The sequence below is a fragment of the Amia ocellicauda genome, chromosome 7 (assembly GCF_036373705.1).
Source record: "Amia ocellicauda isolate fAmiCal2 chromosome 7, fAmiCal2.hap1, whole genome shotgun sequence".
Lineage (NCBI taxonomy): Eukaryota > Metazoa > Chordata > Actinopteri > Amiiformes > Amiidae > Amia > Amia ocellicauda.
In genome coordinates, this window is record NC_089856.1 from 45,316,718 (window position 1) to 45,339,022 (window position 22,305).

At 40.4% G+C, this 22,305-nt stretch overlaps 16 non-coding genes across 16 annotated transcripts; 5 read left to right on the plus strand and 11 right to left on the minus strand.

Annotated features, from left to right (window-relative positions):
- The first annotated feature begins 179 nt into the window (after nucleotides 1-179).
- Nucleotides 180-251, plus strand: trnah-gug (transfer RNA histidin (anticodon GUG)). The gene has a single exon. It is a non-coding gene; the product is annotated as a tRNA-His (tRNA).
- Nucleotides 252-3,129: 2,878 nt separating this feature from the next.
- Nucleotides 3,130-3,201, plus strand: trnah-gug (transfer RNA histidin (anticodon GUG)). The gene has a single exon. It is a non-coding gene; the product is annotated as a tRNA-His (tRNA).
- Nucleotides 3,202-4,327: 1,126 nt separating this feature from the next.
- Nucleotides 4,328-4,399, minus strand: trnae-uuc (transfer RNA glutamic acid (anticodon UUC)). Its single transcript has one exon. It is a non-coding gene; the product is annotated as a tRNA-Glu (tRNA).
- A 1,403-nt stretch (nucleotides 4,400-5,802) lies between these two features.
- On the minus strand, nucleotides 5,803-5,874 carry trnae-uuc (transfer RNA glutamic acid (anticodon UUC)). The gene has a single exon. It is a non-coding gene; the product is annotated as a tRNA-Glu (tRNA).
- Nucleotides 5,875-8,751: 2,877 nt separating this feature from the next.
- On the minus strand, nucleotides 8,752-8,823 carry trnae-uuc (transfer RNA glutamic acid (anticodon UUC)). Its single transcript has one exon. It is a non-coding gene; the product is annotated as a tRNA-Glu (tRNA).
- A 1,404-nt stretch (nucleotides 8,824-10,227) lies between these two features.
- On the minus strand, nucleotides 10,228-10,299 carry trnae-uuc (transfer RNA glutamic acid (anticodon UUC)). The gene has a single exon. It is a non-coding gene; the product is annotated as a tRNA-Glu (tRNA).
- A 206-nt stretch (nucleotides 10,300-10,505) lies between these two features.
- trnah-gug (transfer RNA histidin (anticodon GUG)) lies at nucleotides 10,506-10,577 on the plus strand. Its single transcript has one exon. It is a non-coding gene; the product is annotated as a tRNA-His (tRNA).
- Nucleotides 10,578-11,703: 1,126 nt separating this feature from the next.
- Nucleotides 11,704-11,775, minus strand: trnae-uuc (transfer RNA glutamic acid (anticodon UUC)). The gene has a single exon. It is a non-coding gene; the product is annotated as a tRNA-Glu (tRNA).
- Nucleotides 11,776-14,652: 2,877 nt separating this feature from the next.
- Nucleotides 14,653-14,724, minus strand: trnae-uuc (transfer RNA glutamic acid (anticodon UUC)). Its single transcript has one exon. It is a non-coding gene; the product is annotated as a tRNA-Glu (tRNA).
- A 206-nt stretch (nucleotides 14,725-14,930) lies between these two features.
- On the plus strand, nucleotides 14,931-15,002 carry trnah-gug (transfer RNA histidin (anticodon GUG)). The gene has a single exon. It is a non-coding gene; the product is annotated as a tRNA-His (tRNA).
- A 1,124-nt stretch (nucleotides 15,003-16,126) lies between these two features.
- trnae-uuc (transfer RNA glutamic acid (anticodon UUC)) lies at nucleotides 16,127-16,198 on the minus strand. The gene has a single exon. It is a non-coding gene; the product is annotated as a tRNA-Glu (tRNA).
- A 206-nt stretch (nucleotides 16,199-16,404) lies between these two features.
- On the plus strand, nucleotides 16,405-16,476 carry trnah-gug (transfer RNA histidin (anticodon GUG)). Its single transcript has one exon. It is a non-coding gene; the product is annotated as a tRNA-His (tRNA).
- Nucleotides 16,477-17,601: 1,125 nt separating this feature from the next.
- On the minus strand, nucleotides 17,602-17,673 carry trnae-uuc (transfer RNA glutamic acid (anticodon UUC)). Its single transcript has one exon. It is a non-coding gene; the product is annotated as a tRNA-Glu (tRNA).
- A 1,403-nt stretch (nucleotides 17,674-19,076) lies between these two features.
- Nucleotides 19,077-19,148, minus strand: trnae-uuc (transfer RNA glutamic acid (anticodon UUC)). Its single transcript has one exon. It is a non-coding gene; the product is annotated as a tRNA-Glu (tRNA).
- Nucleotides 19,149-20,551: 1,403 nt separating this feature from the next.
- On the minus strand, nucleotides 20,552-20,623 carry trnae-uuc (transfer RNA glutamic acid (anticodon UUC)). Its single transcript has one exon. It is a non-coding gene; the product is annotated as a tRNA-Glu (tRNA).
- Nucleotides 20,624-22,026: 1,403 nt separating this feature from the next.
- On the minus strand, nucleotides 22,027-22,098 carry trnae-uuc (transfer RNA glutamic acid (anticodon UUC)). Its single transcript has one exon. It is a non-coding gene; the product is annotated as a tRNA-Glu (tRNA).
- Between the last annotated feature and the right edge of the window lie 207 nt (nucleotides 22,099-22,305).

Here is a 22,305-nt window from a genome sequence, read left to right on the forward strand (position 1 = left end):
AGCTGTTTTCAGCATCACGTCGGTCTTAGAAAACATAGGCCTACATCACACAACACTGCGCCACCCAAGCAATAACACCTTAACTAGTATACTTATAAAATGAGTAATAAAGTAAGTAATACTACATATTCTTGTTACACTGACAACTTAAGGAAAGCTGAATATCACCTCGGTAGCTCGCCGTGATCGTATAGTGGTTAGTACTTTGCGTTGTGGCCGCAACAACCCCGGTTCGAATCCGGGTCACGGCAGGAGAAATTCTGACACGGCAGAGGGCTGTATTCTTCTCATCATTGTATGCAAGTGAAGTTCATATTTATATCAACACAGTCACAGATACATCAATAAATATAGAAGACTAATCATAACTTTGGAAATGTAATATTTTGTGGATTATATCAATACATTAATAAGTTTCATCGCTTTTAAAGTATCTACATATTATTGATTGGTCGTAGAACCCAGTCGCAGGGGGGGGAAACCCAACAATAAAACAAGAAGGCTCAGGGTTGGGTCATGTGACAGTATACACATTGATCAGTACATTATGGGTTTTCTATAGCGGACACTGAAAACTGTCCAATGAGAGCACTGGGTTTGCTAATCGGTGTCCCGCCAAGTAGTAGAATATAGCAGTATATGAAAAGTACCCGGGTGACATACTGCTTCCGTTTCGTAAACGAAGTATGGGAGTACTGGACACTTTTCAACCGCATAAAAGGCCACGAAACACTATGAAATTTCCATGAAATCCGATTGCATGTAATTCGAAAGCGTTCGATTTAGTTGGATTTCATGAAATGCGTGAAATCTATGGGCTCAAATTAGCGCCATAAGTATCGTATTCAAAATGTATAGAATTGTAAACAAAAAAAATGTATCGAAAGCAAAAAAAATCGAGAGCAAAACTTTTTCATGAAAACAGTTGGGTTTTTCTTCCTGATTGGGTCAGGGTGAACCGTCACTCAAACCTGCTGGACCAATGGAGACCCAGGATCCACGCCTCCCTGTAAATTCCGCCCTCACGACAAAACAGAAAAAACTCGTAATGAGAATAAATCAATCGAAAGCAAAGAAACTGGCGGCGAAAGCAAAGAATACAGCATCGCAAGCAAAGACAGGGACTGCAGGTGAGTTTTGCATAGGTTTGCTAATGACACTAAGTCTATGTCTGGCATTCACGTTGTTGGAAGGGAATAATACTAATAATAACATTTCAAAGGTTATTTTGTGGAATCTGTGATGAAATTGTGTCCTTTGATTGTCCAGTAAGAAAATCCACGTGAATTGGAATATAGAGTACAAGTCATAGTGGGTGACTGATTCAAACAAAATCGTCCATGAGAATGAACGTGTGTCACACTTAAAGACAGTGCTTTCCCATACCGGGAGTCGATGCCGGGCCACCTGGGCGAAAACCAGAAATCCTAACCGCTAGACCATATGGGATCTTGACAACACTCAAAGAGTGTCGGGAGCTGTTTTCAGCATCACGTCAGTCTTAGAAAACATAGGCCTACATCACACAACACTGTGCCACCCAAGCAATAACACCTTAACTAGTATACTTATAAAATGAGTAATAAAGTAAGTAATACTACTTATTCTTGTTACACTGACAACTTAGAAAAAGCTGAATATCACCTTGGTAGCTCGCTGTGATCGTATAGTGGTTAGTACTTTGTGTTGTGGCCGCAACAACCCCGATTCGAATCCGGGTCACGGCAGGAGAAATCCTGACACGGCAGAGGGCTGTATTCTTCTCATCATTGCATGCAAGTGAAGCTCATATTTATATCAACACGGTCACAGATAGATCAGAAAATATAGAATACTAATCATAACTTTGCAAATGTAATATTTTGTGGATTATATCAATATATTAATAAGTTTCATCGCTCTTAAAGTATCTACATATTATTGATTGGTCGTAGAACCCATTCGCAGGGGGGGAAACCCAACAATAAAACAAGAAGGCTCAGGGTTGGGTTATGTGACAGTATACACATTGATCAGTACATTATGGGTATTGTATAGCGGACACTGAAAACTGTCCAATGAGAGCACTGGGTTTGCTAATCGGTGTCCCGCCAAGTAGTAGAATATAGCAGTAAATGAAAAGTACCAGGGTGACATACAGCTTCCGTTTCGTAACGAAGTATGTGAGTACTAGACACTTTTCAACCGCATAAAAGGCCACGAAACACTTTGAAATTTCCATGAAATCCGATTGCATGCAATTCGAAAGCGTTCGATTTAGTTGGATTTCATGAGATGCGTGAAATCTATGGGCTCAAATTAGCGCCATAAGTATCGTATTCAAAATGTATAGAATTGTAAACAAAAAAAATGTATCGAAAGCAAAAAAAATCGAGAGCAAAACTTTTTCATGTAAACAGTTGGGTTATTCTTCCTGATTGGGTCAGGATGAACCGTCACTCAAACCTGCTGGACCAATGGAGACCCAGGATCCACGCCTCCCTGTAAATTCCGCCCTCACGACAAAACAGACAAAACTCGTAATGAGAATAAATCAATCGAAAACAAAGAAACTGGCGGCGAAAGCAAAGATCACAGCATCGAATGCAAAGAAAGGGACTGCAGGTGAGTTTTGCATAGGTATGCTAATGACACTAAGTCTCTGTCTGGCATTCACGTTGTTGGAAGGGAATAATACTAATAATAACATTTCAAAGGTTATTTTGTGGAATCTGTGATGAAATTGTGTCCTTTGATTGTCCAGTAAGACAATCCACGTGAATTGGAATATAGAGTACAAGTCATAGTGGGTGACTGATTCAAACGAAATCGTCCATGAGAATGAACGTGTGTTACACTTAAAGACAGTGCTTTCCCATACCAGTAGTAGAACCCGGGCCACCTGGGTGAAAATCAGGAATCCTAACCGCTAGACCATATGCAATCTTGACAACACTCAAACAGTGTCGGGAGCTGTTTTCAGCATCACGTCGGTCTTAGAAAACATAGGCCTACATCACACAACACTGCGCCACCCAAGCAATAACACCTTAACTAGTATACTTATAAAATGAGTAATAAAGTAAGTAATACTACATATTCTTGTTACACTGACAACTTAGGGAAAGCTGAATATCACCTCGGTAGCTCGCCGTGATCGTATAGTGGTTAGTACTTTGCGTTGTGGCCGCAACAACCCCGGTTCGAATCCGGGTCACGGCAGGAGAAATTCTGACACGGCAGAGGGCTGTATTCTTCTCATCATTGCATGCAAGTGAAGTTCATATTTATATCAACACAGTCACAGATACATCAGAAAATATAGAAGACTAATCATAACTTTGGAAATGTAATATTTTGTGGATTATATCAATACATTAATAAGTTTCATCGCTTTTAAAGTATCTACATATTATTGATTGGTCGTAGAACCCAGTCGCAGGGGGGGGAAACCCAACAATAAAACAAGAAGGCTCAGGGTTGGGTCATGTGACAGTATACAAATTGATCAGTACATTATGGGTTTTCTATAGCGGACACTGAAAACTGTCCAATGAGAGCACTGGGTTTGCTAATCGGTGTCCCGCCAAGTAGTAGAATATAGCAGTATATGAAAAGTACCCGGGTGACATACAGCTTCCGTTTCGTAAACGAAGTATGGGAGTACTGGACACTTTTCAACCGCATAAAAGGCCACGAAGCACTATGAAATTTCCATGAAATCCGATTGCATGTAATTCGAAAGCGTTCGATTTAGTTGGATTTCATGAAATGCGTGAAATCTATGGGCTCAAATTAGCGCCATAAGTATCGTATTCAAAGTGTATAGAATTGTAAACAAAAAAAATGTATCGAAAGCAAAAAAAATCGAGAGCAAAACTTTTTCATGAAAACAGTTGGGTTATTCTTCCTGATTGGGTCAGGATGAACCGTCACTCAAACCTGCTGGACCAATGGAGACCCAGGATCCACGCCTCCCTGTAAATTCCGCCCACACGACAAAACAGACAAAACTCGTAATGAGAATAAATCAATCGAAAGCAAAGAAACTGGCGGCGAAAGCAAAGATCACAGCATCGCAAGCAAAGACAGGGACTGCAGGTGAGTTTTACATAGGTTTGCTAATGACACTAAGTCTCTGTCTGGCATTCACGTTGTTGGAAGGGAATAATACTAATAATAACATTTCAAAGGTTATTTTGTGGAATCTGTGATGAAATTGTGTCCTTTGATTGTCCAGTAAGACAATCCACGTGAATTGGAATATAGAGTACAAGTCATAGTGGGTGACTGATTCAGTCAAAATCATCCAAGAGAATCAACGTGTGTTACACTTAAAGACTGTGCTTTCCCATACCAGGAGTCGAACCCGGTCCACCTGGGTGAAAACCAGGAATCCTAACCGCTAGACCATATGGGATCTTGACAACACTCAAACAGTGTCGGGAGCTGTTTTCAGCATCACGTCGGTCTTAGAAAACATAGGCCTACATCACACAACACTGCGCCACCCAAGCAATAACACCTTAACTAGTATACTTATAAAATGAGTAATAAAGTAAGTAATACTACATATTCTTGTTACACTGACAACTTAGGAAAAGCTGAATATCACCTCGGTAGCTCGCCGTGATCGTATAGTGGTTAGTACTTTGCGTTGTGGCCGCAACAACCCCGGTTCCAATCCGGGTCACGGCAGGAGAAATCCTGACACGGCAGAGGGCTGTATTCTTCTCATCATTGCATGCAAGTGAAGTTCATATTTATATCAACACAGTCACAGATACATCAGAAAATATAGAAGACTAATCATAACTTTGGAAATGTAATATTTTGTGGATTATATCAATACATTAATAAGTTTCATCGCTTTTAAAGTATCTACATATTATTGATTGGTCGTAGAACCCAGTCGCAGGGGGGGAAACCCAACAATAAAACAAGAAGGCTCAGGGTTGGGTCATGTGACAGTATACACATTGATCAGTACATTATGGGTTTTGTATAGCGGACACTGAAAACTGTCCAATGAGAGCACTGGGTTTGCGAATCGGTGTCCCGCCAAGTAGTAGAATATAGCAGTATATGAAAAGTACCCGGGTGACATACTGCTTCCGTTTCGTAAACGAAGTATGGGAGTACTGGACACTTTTCAACCGCATAAAAGGCCACGAAACACTATGAAATTTCCATGAACTCCGATTGCATGTAATTCGAAAGCGTTCGATTTAGTTGGATTTCATGAAATGCGTGAAATCTATGGGCTCAAATTAGCGCCATAAGTATCGTATTCAAAGTGTATAGAATTGTAAACAAAAAAAATGTATCGAAAGCAAAAAAAATCGAGAGCAAAACTTTTTCATGAAAACAGTTGGGTTATTCTTCCTGATTGGGTCAGGATGAACCGTCACTCAAACCTGCTGGACCAATGGAGACCCAGGATCCACGCCTCCCTGTAAATTCCGCCCACACGACAAAACAGACAAAACTCGTAATGAGAATAAATCAATCGAAAGCAAAGAAACTGGCGGCGAAAGCAAAGATCACAGCATCGCAAGCAAAGACAGGGACTGCAGGTGAGTTTTACATAGGTTTGCTAATGACACTAAGTCTCTGTCTGGCATTCACGTTGTTGGAAGGGAATAATACTAATAATAACATTTCAAAGGTTATTTTGTGGAATCTGTGATGAAATTGTGTCCTTTGATTGTCCAGTAAGACAATCCACGTGAATTGGAATATAGAGTACAAGTCATAGTGGGTGACTGATTCATTCAAAATCATCCAAGATAATCAACGTGTGTTACACTTAAAGACAGTGCTTTCCCATACCGGGAGTCGAACCCGGGCCACCTGGGTGAAAACCATGAATCCTAACCGCTAGACCATATGGGATCTTGACAACACTCAAACAGTGTCGGGAGCTATTTTCAGCATCACGTCGGTCTTAGAAAACATAGGCCTACATCACACAACACTGCGCCACCCAAGCAATAACACCTTAACTAGTATACTTATAAAATGAGTAATAAAGTAAGTAATACTACTTATTCTTGTTACACTGACAACTTATAAAAAGCTGAATATCACCTCGGTAGCTCGCCGTGATCGTATAGTGGTTAGTACTTTGCGTTGTGGCCGCAACAACCCCAGTTCGAATCCGCGTCACGACAGGAGAAATCCTGACACGGCAGAGGGCTGTATTCTTCTCATCATTGCATGCAAGTGAAGTTCATATTTATATCAACACAGTCACAGATACATCAGAAAATATAGAAGACTAATCATAACTTTGGAAATGTAATACTTTGTGGATTATATCAATACATTAATAAGTTTCATCGCTTTTAAAGTATCTACATATTATTGATTGGTCGTAGAACCCAGTCGCAAGGGGGGAAACCCAACAATAAAACAAGAAGGCTCAGGGTTGGGTCATGTGACAGTATACACATTGATCAGTACATTATGGGTTTTGTATAGCGGACACTGAAAACTGTCCAATGAGAGCACTGGGTTTGCTAATCGGTGTCCCGCCAAGTAGTAGAAAATAGCAGAATATGAAAAGTACCCGGGTGACATACAGCTTCCGTTTCGTAAACGAAGTATGGGAGTACTGGACACTTTTCAACCGCATAAAAGGCCACGAAACACTATGAAATTTCCATGAAATCCGATTGCATGTAATTCGAAAGCGTTCGATTTAGTTGGATTTCATGAAATGCGTGAAATCTATGGGCTCAAATTAGCGCCATAAGTATCGTATTCAAAATGTATAGAATTGTAAACAAAAAAAATGTATCGAAAGCAAACAAAATCGAGAACAAAACTTTTTCATGAAAACAGTTGGGTTATTCTTCCTGATTGGGTCAGGATGAACCGTCACTCAAACCTGCTGGACCAATGGAGACCCAGGATCCACGCCTTCCTGTAAATTCCGCCCTCACGACAAAACAGACAAAACTCGTAATGAGAATAAATCAATCGAAAGCAAAGAAACTGGCGGCGAAAGCAAAGATCACAGCATCGCAAGCAAAGACAGGGACTGCAGGTGAGTTTTGCATAGGTTTGCTAATGACACTAAGTCTCTGTCTGGCATTAACGTTGTTGGGAGGGAATAATACTAATAATAACATTTCAAAGGTTATTTTGTGGAATCTGTGATGAAATTGTGTCTTTTGATTGTCCAGTAAGACAATCCACTTGAATTGGAATATAGAGTACAAGTCATAGTGGGTGACTGATTCAAACAAAATCATCCAAGAAAATCAACGTGTGTTACACTTAAAGACAGTGCTTTCCCGTACCGGGAGTTGAACTCGGGCCACCTGGGTGAAAATCAGGAATCCTAACCGCTAGACCATATGCGATCTTGACAACACTCAAACAGTGTCGGGAGCTGTTTTCAGCATCACGTCGGTCTTAGAAAACATAGGCCTACATCACACAACACTGCGCCACCCAAGCAATAACACCTTAACTAGTATACTTATAAAATGAGTAATAAAGTAAGTAATACTACATATTCTTGTTACACTGACAACTTAGGAAAAGCTGAATATCACCTCGGTAGCTCGCCGTGATCGTATAGTGGTTAGTACTTTGCGTTGTGGCCGCAACAACCCCGGTTCGAATCCGAGTCACGGCAGGAGAAATCTTGACACGACAGAGGGCTGTGTTCTTCTCATCATTGCATGCAAGTGAAGTATATATTTATATCAACACAGTCACAGATACATCAGAAAATATAGAAGACTAATCATAACTTTGGAAATGTAATATTTTGTGGATTATATCAATACATTAATAAGTTTCATTGCTTTTAAAGTATCTACATATTATTGATTGGTCGTAGAACCCAGTCGCAGGGGGGGAAACCCAACAATAAAACAAGAAGGCTCAGGGTTGGGTCATGTGACAGTATACACATTGATCAGTACATTATGGGTTTTGTATAGCGGACACTGAAAACTGTCCAATGAGAGCACTGGGTTTGCTAATCGGTGTCCCGCCAAGTAGTAGAATATAGCAGTAAATGAAAAGTACCAGGGTGACATACAGCTTCCGTTTCGTAACGAAGTATGTGAGTACTGGACACTTTTCAACCGCATAAAAGGCCACGAAACACTTTGAAATTTCCATGAAATCCGATTGCATGCAATTCGAAAGCGTTCGATTTAGTTGGATTTCATGAAATGCGTGAAATCTATGGGCTTAAATTAGCGCCATAAGTATCGTATTCAAAATGTATAGAATTGTAAACAAAAAAAATGTATCAAAAGCAAAACAAAACGAGAGCAAAACTTTTTCATGAAAACAGTAGGGTTTTTCTTCCTGATTGGGTCAGGGTGAACCGTCACTCAAACCTGCTGGACCAATGGAGACCCAGGATCCACGCCTCCCTGTAAATTCCGCCCTCACGACAAAACAGACAAAACTCGTAATGAGAATAAATCAATCGAAAGCAAAGAAACTGGCGGCGAAAGCAATGATCACAGCATGGCAAGCAAAGACAGGGACTGCAGGTGAGTTTTGCATAGGTTTGCTAATGACACTAAGTCTCTGTCTGGCATTATCGTTGTTGGAAGGGAATAATACTAATAATAACATTTCAAAGGTTATTTTGTGGAATCTGTGATGAAATTGTGTCCTTTGATTGTCCAGTAAGACAATCCACGTGAATTGGAATATAGAGTACAAGTCATAGTGGGTGACTGATTCAATCAAAATCATCCAAGAGAATCAACGTGTGTTACACTTAAAGACAGTGCTTTCCCATACCGGGAGTCAAACCCAGGCCACCTGGGTGAAAACCAGGAATCCTAACCGCTAGACCATATGGGATCTTAACAACACTCAAACAGTGTCAGGAGCTGTTTTCAGCATCACGTCGGTCTTAGAAAACATAGGCCTACATCACACAACACTGCGCCACCCAAGCAATAACACCTTAAGTATTATACTTATAAAATGAGTAATAAAGTAAGTAATACTACATATTCTTGTTACACTGATAACTTAGGAAAAGCTGAATATCTCATCGGTAGCTCACCATGATCGTATAGTGGTTAGTACTTTGCGTTGTGGCCGCAACAACCCCGGTTCGAATCCGGGTCATGGCAGAAGAAATCCTGACACGGCAGAGGGCTGTATTCTTCTCATCATTGCATGCAAGTGAAGTTCATGTTTATATCAACACAGTCACAGATACATCAGAAAATATGGAAGACTAATCATAACTTTGCAAATGTAATATTTTGTGGATTATATCAATACATTAATAAGTTTCATCGCTTTTAAAGTATCTACATATTATTGATTGGTCGTAGAACCCAGTCGCAGGGGGGGAAACCCAACAATAAAACAAGAAGGCTCAGGGTTGGGTCATGTGACAGTATACACATTGATCAGTACATTATGGGTTTTGTATAGCGGACACTGAAAACTGTCCAATGAGAGCACTGGGTTTGCTAATCGGTGTCCCGCCAAGTAGTAGAATATAGCAGTATATGAAAAGTACCCGGGTGACATACAGCTTCCGTTTCGTAAATGAAGTATGGGAGTACTGAACACTTTACAACCGCATAAAAGGCCACGAAACACTATGAAATTTCCATGAAATCCGATTGCATGCAATTCGAAAGCGTTCGATTTAGTTGGATTTCATGAAATGCGTGAAATCTATGGGCTCAAATTAGCGCCATAAGTATCGTATTCAAAATGTATAGAATTGTAAACAAAAAAAAATGTATCGAAAGCAAAAAAAATCGAGAGCAAAACTTTTTCATGAAAACAGTTGGGTTATTCTTCCTGATTGGGTCAGGATGAACCGTCACTCAAACCTGCTGGACCAATGGAGACCCAGGATCCACACCTCCCTGTAAATTCCGCCCTCACGACAAAACAGACAAAACTCGTAATGAGAATAAATCAATCGAAAGCAAAGAAACTGGCGGCGAAAGCAAAGATCACAGCATCGCAAGCAAAGAAAGGGACTGCAGGTGAGTTTTGCATAGGTATGCTAATGACACTAAGTCTCTGTCTGGCATTCACGTTGTTGGAAGGGAATAATACTAATAATAACATTTCAAAGGTTATTTTGTGGAATCTGTGATTAAATTGTGTCCTTTGATTGTCCAGTAAGACAATCCACGTGAATTGGAATATAGAGTACAAGTCATAGTGGGTGACTGATTCAAACGAAATCGTGCATGAGAATGAACGTGTGTTACACTTAAAGACAGTGCTTTCCCATACCGGGAGTCGAACCCAGGCCACCTGGGTGAAAACCAGGAATCCTAACCGCTAGACCATATGGGATCTTGACAACAATCAAACAGTGTCGGGAGCTGTTTTCAGCATCACGTCGGTCTTAGAAAACATAGGCCTACATCACACAACACTGCGCCACCCAAGCAATAACACCTTAAGTATTATACTTATAAAATGAGTAATAAAGTAAGTAATACTACATATTCTTGTTATACTGATAACTTAGGAAAAGCTGAATATCACCTCGGTAGCTTGCCATGATCGTATAGTGGTTAGTACTTTGCGTTGTGGCCGCAACAACCCCGGTTCGAATCCGGGTCATGGCAGAAGAAATCCTGACACGGCAGAGGGCTGTATTCTTCTCATCATTGCATGCAAGTGAAGTTCATGTTTATATCAACACAGTCACAGATACATCAGAAAATATGGAAGACTAATCATAACTTTGCAAATGTAATATTTTGTGGATTATATCAATACATTAATAAGTTTCATCGCTTTTAAAGTATCTACATATTATTGATTGGTCGTAGAACCCAGTCGCAGGGGGGGAAACCCAACAATAAAACAAGAAGGCTCAGGGTTGGGTCATGTGACAGTATACACATTGATCAGTACATTATGGGTTTTGTATAGCGGACACTGAAAACTGTCCAATGAGAGCACTGGGTTTGCTAATCGGTGTCCCGCCAAGTAGTAGAATATAGCAGTATATGAAAAGTACCCGGGTGACATACAGCTTCCGTTTCGTAAATGAAGTATGGGAGTACTGAACACTTTTCAACCGCATAAAAGGCCACGAAACACTATGAAATTTCCATGAAATCCGATTGCATGCAATTCGAAAGCGTTCGATTTAGTTGGATTTCATGAAATGCGTGAAATCTATGGGCTCAAATTAGCGCCATAAGTATCGTATTCAAAATGTATAGAATTGTAAACAAAAAAAAATGTATCGAAAGCAAAAAAAATCGAGAGCAAAACTTTTTCATGAAAACAGTTGGGTTATTCTTCCTGATTGGGTCAGGATGAACCGTCACTCAAACCTGCTGGACCAATGGAGACCCAGGATCCACACCTCCCTGTAAATTCCGCCCTCACGACAAAACACACAAAACTCGTAATGAGAATAAATCAATCGAAAGCAAAGAAACTGGCGGCGAAAGCAAAGATCACAGCATCGCAAGCAAAGACAGGGACTGCAGGTGAGTTTTGCATAGGTTTGCTAATGACACTAAGTCTCAGTCTGGCATTCACGTTGTTGGAAGGGAATAATACTAATAATAACATTTCAAAGGTTATTTTGTGGAATCTGTGATTAAATTGTGTCCTTTGATTGTCCAGTAAGACAATCCACGTGAATTGGAATATAGAGTACAAGTCATAGTGGGTGACTGATTCAATCAAAATCATCCAAGAGAGTCAACGCGTGTTACACTTAAAGACAGTGCTTTCCCATACCGGGAGTCGAACCCGGGCCACCTGGGTGAAAACCAGGAATCCTAACCGCTAGACCATATGGGATCTTGACAACACTCAAACAGTGTCGGGAGCTGATTTCAGCATCACGTCGGTCTTAGAAAACATAGGCCTACATCACACAACACTGCGCCACCCAAGCAATAACACCTTAACTAGTATACTTATAAAATGAGTAATAAAGTAAGTAATACTACATATTCTTGTTACACTGACTACTTAGGAAAAGCTGAATATCTCCTCGGTAGCTCACCGTGATCGTATAGTGGTTAGTACTTTGCGTTGTGGCTGCAACAACCCCGGTTCGAATCCGGGTCATGGCAGAAGAAATCCTGACACGGCAGAGGGCTGTATTCTTCTCATCATTGCATGCAAGTGAAGTTCATGTTTATATCAACACAGTCACAGATACATCAGAAAATATGGAAGACAAATCATAACTTTGCAAATGTAATATTTTGTGGATTATATCAATACATTAATAAGTTTCATCGCTTTTAAAGTATCTACATATTATTGATTGGTCGTAGAACCCAGTCGCAGGGGGGGAAACCCAACAATAAAACAAGAAGGCTCAGGGTTGGGTCATGAGACAGTATACACATTGATCAGTACATTATGGGTTTTGTATAGCGGACACTGAAAACTGTCCAATGAGAGCACTGGGTTTGCTAATCGGTGTCCCGCCAAGTAGTAGAATATAGCAGTATATGAAAAGTACCCGGGTGACATACAGCTTCCGTTTCGTAAACGAAGTATGGGAGTACTGGACACTTTTCAACCGCATAAAATGCAACGAAACACTATGAAATTTCCATGAAATCCGATTGCATGTAATTCGAAAGCGTTCGATTTAGTTGGATTTCATGAAATGCGTGAAATCTATGGGCTCAAATTAGCGCCATAAGTATCGTATTCAAAATGTATAGAATTGTAAACAAAAAAAATGTATCGAAAGCAAAAAAAATCGAGAGCAAAACTTTTTCATGAAAACAGTTGGGTTATTCTTCCTGATTGGGTCAGGATGAACCGTCACTCAAACCTGCTGGACCAATGGAGACCCAGGATCCACGCCTCCCTGTAAATTCTGCCCTCACGACAAAACAGACAAAACTCGTAATGAGAATAAATCAATCGAAAGCAAAGAAACTGGCGGCGATAGCAAATATCACACCATCGCAAGCAAAGACAGGGACTGCAGGTGAATTTTACATAGGTTTGCTAATGACACTAAGTCTCTGTCTGGCATTCACGTTGTTGGAAGGGAATAATACTAATAATAACATTTCAAAGGTTATTTTGTGGAATCTGAGATGAAATTGTGTCCTTTGATTGTCCAGTAAGACAATCCACGTGAATTGGAATATAGAGTACAAGTCATAGTGGGTGACTGATTCAAACAAAATCATCCAAGAAAATCAACGTGTGTTACACTTAAAGACAGTGCTTTCCCGTACCGGGAGTTGAACTTGGGCCACCTGGGTGAAAACAAGGAAACCTAACCGCTAGACCATATGGGATCTTGACAACACTTAAACAGTGTCGGGAGCTGTTTTCAGCATCACGTTGGTCTTAGAAAACATATGCCTACATCACACAACACTGCGCCACCCAAGCAATAACACCTTAACTAGTATACTTATAAAATGAATAATAAAGTAAGTAATACTACATATTCTTGTTACACTGATAACTTAGTAAAAGTTCAATATCACCTCGGTAGCTTGCCGTGATCGTATAGTGGTTAGTACTTTGCGTTGTGGCTGCAACAACCCCGGTTCGAATCCGAGTCACGGCAGGAGAATTCCTGACAGGGCAGAGGGCTGTATTCTTCTCATCATTGCATGCAAGTGAAGTTCATATTTATATCAACACGGTCACAGATACATCAGAAAATATAGAAGACTAATCATAACTTTGCAAATGTTTTATTTTGTGGATTATATCAATACATTAATAAGTTTCATCGCTTTTAAAGTATCTACATATTATTGATTGGTCGTAGAACCCAGTCGCAGGGGGGGAAACCCAACAATAAAACAAGAAGGCTCAGGGTTGGGTTATGTGACAGTATACACATTGATCAGTACATTATGGGTATTGTATAGCGGACACTGAAAACTGTCCAATGAGAGCACTGGGTTTGCTAATCGGTGTCCCGCCAAGTAGTAGAATATAGCAGTAAATGAAAAGTACCAGGGTGACATACAGCTTCCGTTTCGTAACGAAGTATGTGAGTACTGGACACTTTTCAACCGCATAAAAGGCCAAGAAACACTTTGAAATTTCCATGAAATCCGATTGCATGCAATTCGAAAGCGTTCGATTTAGTTGGATTTCATGAAATGCGTGAAATCTATGGGCTCAAATTAGCGCCATAAGTATCGTATTCAAAATGTATAGAATTGTAAACAAAAAAAATGTATCGAAAGCAAAAAAAATCGAGAGCAAAACTTTTTCATGAAAACAGTTGGGTTATTCTTCCTGATTGGGTCAGGATGAACCGTCACTCAAACCTGCTGGACCAATGGAGACCCAGGATCCACGCCTCCCTGTAAATTCCGCCCTCACGACAAAACAGACAAAACTCGTAATGAGAATAAATCAATCGAAAGCAAAGAAACTGGCGGCGAAAGGAATGATAACAGCATGGCAAGCAAAGACAGGGACTGCAGGTGAGTTTTGCATAGGTTTGCTAATGACACTAAGTCTCTGTCTGGCATTCACGTTGTTGGAAGGGAATAATACTAATAATAACATTTCAAAGGTTATTTTGTGGAATCTGTGATGAAATTGTGTCCTTTGATTGTCCAGTAAGAAAATCCACGTGAATTGGAATATAGAGTACAAGTCATAGTGGGTGACTGATTCAAACAAAATCGTCCATGAGAATGAACGTGTGTCACAGTTAAAGACAGTGCTCTCCCATACCGGGAGTCGAATCCGGGCCACCTGGGTGAAAACCAGGAATCCTAACCTCTAGACCATATGGGATCGTGACAACACTCAAACAGTGTCGGGAGCTGTTTTCAGCATCACGTCGGTCTTAGAAAACATAGGCCTACATCACACAACACTGCGCCACCCAAGCAATAACACTTTAACTAGTATACTTATAAAATGAGTAATAAAGTAAGTAATACTACTTATTCTTGTTACACTGACAACTTATAAAAAGCTGAATATCACCTCGGTAGCTTGCCGTGATCGTATAGTGGTTAGTACTTTGCGTTGTGGCCGCAACATCCCCGGTTCGAATCCGGGTCACGGCAGGAGAATTCCTGACAGGGCAGAGGGCTGTATTGTTCTCATCATTGCATGCAAGTGAAGTTCATATTTATATCAACACGGTCACAGATACATCAGAAAATATAGAAGACTAATCATAACTTTGCAAATGTTATATTTTGTGGATTATATCAATACATTAATAAGTTTCATCGCTTTTAAAGTATCAACATATTATTGATTGGTCGTAGAACCCAGTCGCAGGGGGGGAAACCCAACAATAAAACAAGAAGGCTCAGGGTTGGGTTATGTGACAGTATACACATTGATCAGTACATTATGGGTATTGTATAGCGGACACTGAAAACTGTCCATTGAGAGCACTGGGTTTGCTAATCGGTGTCCATCCAAGTAGTAGAATATAGCAGTAAATGAAAAGTACCAGGGTGACATACAGCTTCCGTTTCGTAACGAAGTATGTGAGTACTGGACACTTTTCAACCGCATAAAAGGCCACGAAACACTTTGAAATTTCCATGAAATCCGATTGCATGCAATTCGAAAGCGTTCGATTTAGTTGGATTTCATGAAATGCGTGAAATCTATGGGCTCAAATTAGCGCCATAAGTATCGTATTCAAAATGTATAGAATTGTAAACAAAAAAAATGTATCGAAAGCAAAAAAAATCGAGAGCAAAACTTTTTCATGAAAACAGTTGGGTTATTCTTCCTGATTGGGTCAGGATGAACCGTCACTCAAACCTGCTGGACCAATGGAGACCCAGGATCCACGCCTCCCTGTAAATTCCGCCCACACGACAAAACAGACAAAACTCGTAATGAGAATAAATCAATCGAAAGCAAAGAAACTGGCGGCGAAAGCAAAGATCACAGCATCGCCAGCAAAGACAGGGACTGCAGGTGAGTTTTACATAGGTTTGCTAATGACACTAAGTCTCTGTCTGGCATTCACGTTGTTGGAAGGGAATAATACTAATAATAACATTTCAAAGGTTATTTTGTGGAATCTGTGATGAAATTGTGTCCTTTCATTGTCCAGTAAGACAATCCACGTGAATTGGAATATAGAGTACAAGTCATAGTGGGTGACTGATTCAGTCAAAATCATCCAAGAGAATCAACGCGTGTTACACTTAAAGACTGTGCTTTCCCATACCAGGAGTCGAACCCGGGGCACCTGGGTGAAAACCAGGAATCCTAACCGCTAGACCATATGGGATCTTGACAACACTCAAACAGTGTCGGGAGCTGTTTTCAGCATCACGTCGGTCTTAGAAAACATAGGCCTACATCACACAACACTGCGCCACCCAAGCAATAACACCTTAACTAGTATACTTATAAAATGAGTAATAAAGTAAGTAATACTACATATTCTTGTTACACTGACAACTTAGGAAAAGCTCAATATCACCTCGGTAGCTCGCCGTGATCGTATAGTGGTTAGTATTTTGCGTTGTGGCCGCAACAACCCCGGTTCGAATCCGGGTCACGGCAGGAGAAATCCTGACACGGCAGAGGGCTGTATTCTTCTCATCATTGCATGCAAGTGAAGTTCATATTTATATCAACACAGTCACAGATACATCAGAAAATATAGAAGACTAATCATAACTTTGGAAATGTAATATTTTGTGGATTATATCAATACATTAATAAGTTTCATCGCTTTTAAAGTATCTACATATTATTGATTGGTCGTAGAACCCAGTCGCAGGGGGGGAAACCCAACAATAAAACAAGAAGGCTCAGGGTTGGGTCATGTGACATTATACACATTGATCAGTACATTATGGGTTTTGTATAGCGGACACTGAAAACTGTCCAATGAGAGCACTGGGTTTGCTAATCGGTGTCCCGCCAAGTAGTAGAATATAGCAGTATATGAAAAGTACCCGGGTGACATACTGCTTCCGTTTCGTAAACGAAGTATGGGAGTACTGGACACTTTTCAACCGCATAAAAGGCCACGAAACACTATGAAATTTCCATGAAATCCGATTGCATGTAATTCGAAAGCGTTCGATTTAGTTGGATTTCATGAAATGCGTGAAATCTATGGGCTCAAATTAGCGCCATAAGTATCGTATTCAAAATGTATAGAATTGTAAACAAAAAAAATGTATCGAAAGCAAAAAAAATCGAGAGCAAAACTTTTTCATGAAAACAGTTGGGTTATTCTTCCTGATTGGGTCAGGATGAACCGTCACTCAAACCTGCTGGACCAATGGAGACCCAGGATCCACGCCTCCCTGTAAATTCCGCCCACACGACAAAACAGACAAAACTCGTAATGAGAATAAATCAATCGAAAGCAAAGAAACTGGCGGCGAAAGCAAAGATCACAGCATCGCAAGCAAAGACAGGGACTGCAGGTGAGTTTTACATAGGTTTGCTAATGACACTAAGTCTCTGTCTGGCATTCACATTGTTGGAAGGGAATAATACTAATAATAACATTTCAAAGGTTATTTTGTGGAATCTGTGATGAAATTGTGTCCTTTGATTGTCCAGTAAGACAATCCACGTGAATTGGAATATAGAGTACAAGTCATAGTGGGTGACTGATTCAAACGAAACCGTCCATGAGAATGAACGTGTGTTACACTTAAAGACTGTGCTTTCCCATACCGGGAGTAGAACCCGGGCCACCTGGGTGAAAACCAGGAATCCTAACCGCTAGACCATATGGGATCTTGACAACACTCAAACAGTGTCGGGAGCTGTTTTCAGCATCACGTCGGTCTTAGAAAACATAGGCCTACATCACACAACACTGCGCCACCCAAGCAATAACACCTTAACTAGTATACTTATAAAATGAGTAATAAAGTAAGTAATACTACATATTCTTGTTACACTGACAACTTAGGAAAAGCTGAATATCACCTCGGTAGCTCGCCGTGATCGTATAGTGGTTAGTACTTTGCGTTGTGGCCGCAACAACCCCGGTTCGAATCCGGGTCACAGCAGGAGAAATCCTGACACGGCAGAGGGCTGTATTCTTCTCATCATTGCATGCAAGTGAAGTTCATATTTATATCAACACAGTCACAGATACATCAGAAAATATAGAAGACTAATCATAACTTTGGAAATGTAATATTTTGTGGATTATATCAATACATTAATAAGTTTCATCGCTTTTAAAGTATCTACATATTATTGATTGGTCGTAGAACCCAGTCGCAGGGGGGGAAACCCAACAATAAAACAAGAAGGCTCAGGGTTGGGTCATGTGACAGTATACACATTGATCAGTACATTATGGGTTTTGTATAGCGGACACTGAAAACTGTCCATTGAGAGCACTGGGTTTGCTAATCGGTGTCCCGCCAAGTAGTAGAATATAGCAGTATATGAAAAGTACCCGGGTGACAAACAGCTTCCGTTTCGTAAACGAAGTATGGGAGTACTGGACACTTTTCAACCGCATAAAAGGCCACGAAACACTATGAAATTTCCATGAAATCCGATTGCATGTAATTCGAAAGCGTTCGATTTAGTTGGATTTCATGAAATGCGTGAAATCTATGGGCTCAAATTAGCGCCATAAGTATCGTATTCAAAATGTATAGAATTGTAAACAAAAAAAATGTATCGAAAGCAAAAAAAATCGAGAGCAAAACTTTTTCATGAAAACAGTTGGGTTATTCTTCCTGATTGGGTCAGGATGAACCGTCACTCAAACCTGCTGGACCAATGGAGACCCAGGATCCACGCCTCCCTGTAAATTCCGCCCACACGACAAAACAGACAAAACTCGTAATGAGAATAAATCAATCGAAAGCAAAGAAACTGGCGGCGAAAGCAAAGATCACAGCATCGCAAGCAAAGACAGGGACTGCAGGTGAGTTTTACATAGGTTTGCTAATGACACTAAGTCTCTGTCTGGCATTCACGTTGTTGGAAGGGAATAATACTAATAATAACATTTCAAAGGTTATTTTGTGGAATCTGTGATGAAATTGTGTCCTTTGATTGTCCAGTAAGACAATCCACGTGAATTGGAATATAGAGTACAAGTCATAGTGGGTGACTGATTCAGTCAAAATCATCCAAGAGAATCAACGTGTGTTACACTTAAAGACTGTGCTTTCCCATACCGGGAATCGAACCCGGGCCACCTGGGTGAAAACCAGGAATCCTAACCGCTAGACCATATGCTATCTTGACAACACTCAAACAGTGTCGGGAGCTGTTTTAAGCATCACGTCGGTCTTAGAAAACATAGGCCTACATCACACAACACTGCGCCACCCAAGCAATAACACCTTAACTAGTATACTTATAAAATGAGTAATAAAGTAAGTAATACTACATATTCTTGTTACACTGACAACTTAGGAAAAGCTGAATATCACCTCGGTAGCTCGACGTGATCGTATAGTGGTTAGTACTTTGCGTTGTGGCCGCAACAACCCCAGTTCGAATCCGGGTCACGGCAGGAGAAATCCTGACACGGCAGAGGGCTGTATTCTTCTCATCATTGCATGCAAGTGAAGTTCATATTTATATCAACACAGTCACATATACATCAGAAAATATAGAAGACTAATCATAACTTTGGAAATGTAATATTTTGTGGATTATATCAATATATTAATAAGTTTCATCGCTTTTAAAGTATCTACATATTATTGATTGGTCGTAGAACCCAGTCGCAGGGGGGGAAACCCAACAATAAAACAAGAAGGCTCAGGGTTGGGTCATGTGACAGTATACACATTGATCAGTACATTATGGGTTTTGTATAGCGGACACTGAAAACTGTCCAATGAGAGCACTGGGTTTGCTAATCGGTGTCCCGCCAAGTAGTAGAATATAGCAGTATATGAAAAGTACCCGGGTGACATACTGCTTCCGTTTCGTAAACGAAGTATGGGAGTACTGGACACTTTTCAACCGCATAAAAGGCCACGAAACACTATGAAATTTCCATGAAATCCGATTGCATGTAATTCGAAAGCGTTCGATTTAGTTGGATTTCATGAAATGCGTGAAATCTATGGGCTCAAATTAGCGCCATAAGTATCGTATTCAAAATGTATAGAATTGTAAACAAAAAAAATGTATCGAAAGCAAAAAAAATCGAGAGCAAAACTTTTTCATGAAAACAGTTGGGTTATTCTTCCTGATTGGGTCAGGATGAACCGTCACTCAAACCTGCTGGACCAATGGAGACCCAGGATCCACGCCTCCCTGTAAATTCCGCCCACACGACAAAACAGACAAAACTCGTAATGAGAATAAATCAATCGAAAGCAAAGAAACTGGCGGCGAAAGCAAAGATCACAGCATCGCAAGCAAAGACAGGGACTGCAGGTGAGTTTTACATAGGTTTGCTAATGACACTAAGTCTCTGTCTGGCATTCACGTTGTTGGAAGGGAATAATACTAATAATAACATTTCAAAGGTTATTTTGTGGAATCTGTGATGAAATTGTGTCCTTTGATTGTCCAGTAAGACAATCCACGTGAATTGGAATATAGAGTACAAGTCATAGTGGGTGACTGATTCAGTCAAAATCATCCAAGAGAATCAACGTGTGTTACACTTAAAGACTGTGCTTTCCCATACCGGGAGTCGAACCCGGGCCACCTGGGTGAAAACCAGGAATCCTAACCGCTAGACCATATGGGATCTTGACAACACTCAAACAGTGTCGGGAGCTGTTTTCAGCATCACGTCGGTCTTAGAAAACATAGGCCTACATCACACAACACTGCGCCACCCAAGCAATAACACCTTAACTAGTATACTTATAAAATGAGTAATAAAGTAAGTAATACTACATATTCTTGTTACACTGACAACTTAGGAAAAGCTGAATATCACCTCGGTAGCTCGCCGTGATCGTATAGTGGTTAGTACTTTGCGTTGTGGCCGCAACAATCCCGGTTTGAATCCGGGTCACGGCAGGAGAAATCCTGACACGGCAGAGGGCTGTATTCTTCTCATCATTGCATGCAAGTCAAGTTCATATTTATATCAACACAGTCACAGATACATCAGAAAATATAGAAGACTAATCATAACTTTGGAAATGTAATATTTTGTGGATTATATCAATACATTAATAAGTTTCATCGCTTTTAAAGTATCTACATATTATTGATTGGTCGTAGAACCCAGTCGCAGGGGGGGAAACCCAACAATAAAACAAGAAGGCTCAGGGTTGGGTCATGTGACAGTATACACATTGATCAGTACATTATGGGTTTTGTATAGCGGACACTGAAAACTGTCCAATGAGAGCACTGGGTTTGCTAATCGGTGTCCCGCCAAGTAGTAGAATATAGCAGTATATGAAAAGTACCCGGGTGACATACTGCTTCCGTTTCGTAAACGAAGTATGGGAGTACTGGACACTTTTCAACCGCATAAAAGGCCACGAAACACTATGAAATTTCCATGAAATCCGATTGCATGTAATTCGAAAGCGTTCGATTTAGTTGGATTTCATGAAATGCGTGAAATCTATGGGCTCAAATTAGCGCCATAAGTATCGTATTCAAAATGTATAGAATTGTAAACAAAAAAAATGTATCGAAAGCAAAAAAAATCGAGAGCAAAACTTTTTCATGAAAACAGTTGGGTTATTCTTCCTGATTGGGTCAGGATGAACCGTCACTCAAACCTGCTGGACCAATGGAGACCCAGGATCCACGCCTCCCTGTAAATTCCGCCCACACGACAAAACAGACAAAACTCGTAATGAGAATAAATCAATCGAAAGCAAAGAAACTGGCGGCGAAAGCAAAGATCACAGCATCGCAAGCAAAGACAGGGACTGCAGGTGAGTTTTACATAGGTTTGCTAATGACACTAAGTCTCTGTCTGGCATTCACATTGTTGGAAGGGAATAATACTAATAATAACATTTCAAAGGTTATTTTGTGGAATCTGTGATGAAATTGTGTCCTTTGATTGTCCAGTAAGACAATCCACTTGAATTGGAATATAGAGTACAAGTCATAGTGGGTGACTGATTCAGTCAAAATCATCCAAGAGAATCAACGTGTGTTACACTTAAAGACTGTGCTTTCCCATACCGGGAGTAGAACCCGGGCTACCTGGGTGAAAACCAGGAATCCTAACCGCTAGACCATATGGGATCTTTACAACACTCAAACAGTGTCGGGAGCTGTTTTCAGCATCACGTCGGTCTTAGAATACATAGGCCTACATCACACAACACTGCGCCACCCAAGCAATAACACCTTAACTAGTATACTTATAAAATGAGTAATAAAGTAAGTAATACTACATATTCTTGTTACACTGACAACTTAGGAAAAGCTGAATATCACCTCGGTAGCTCG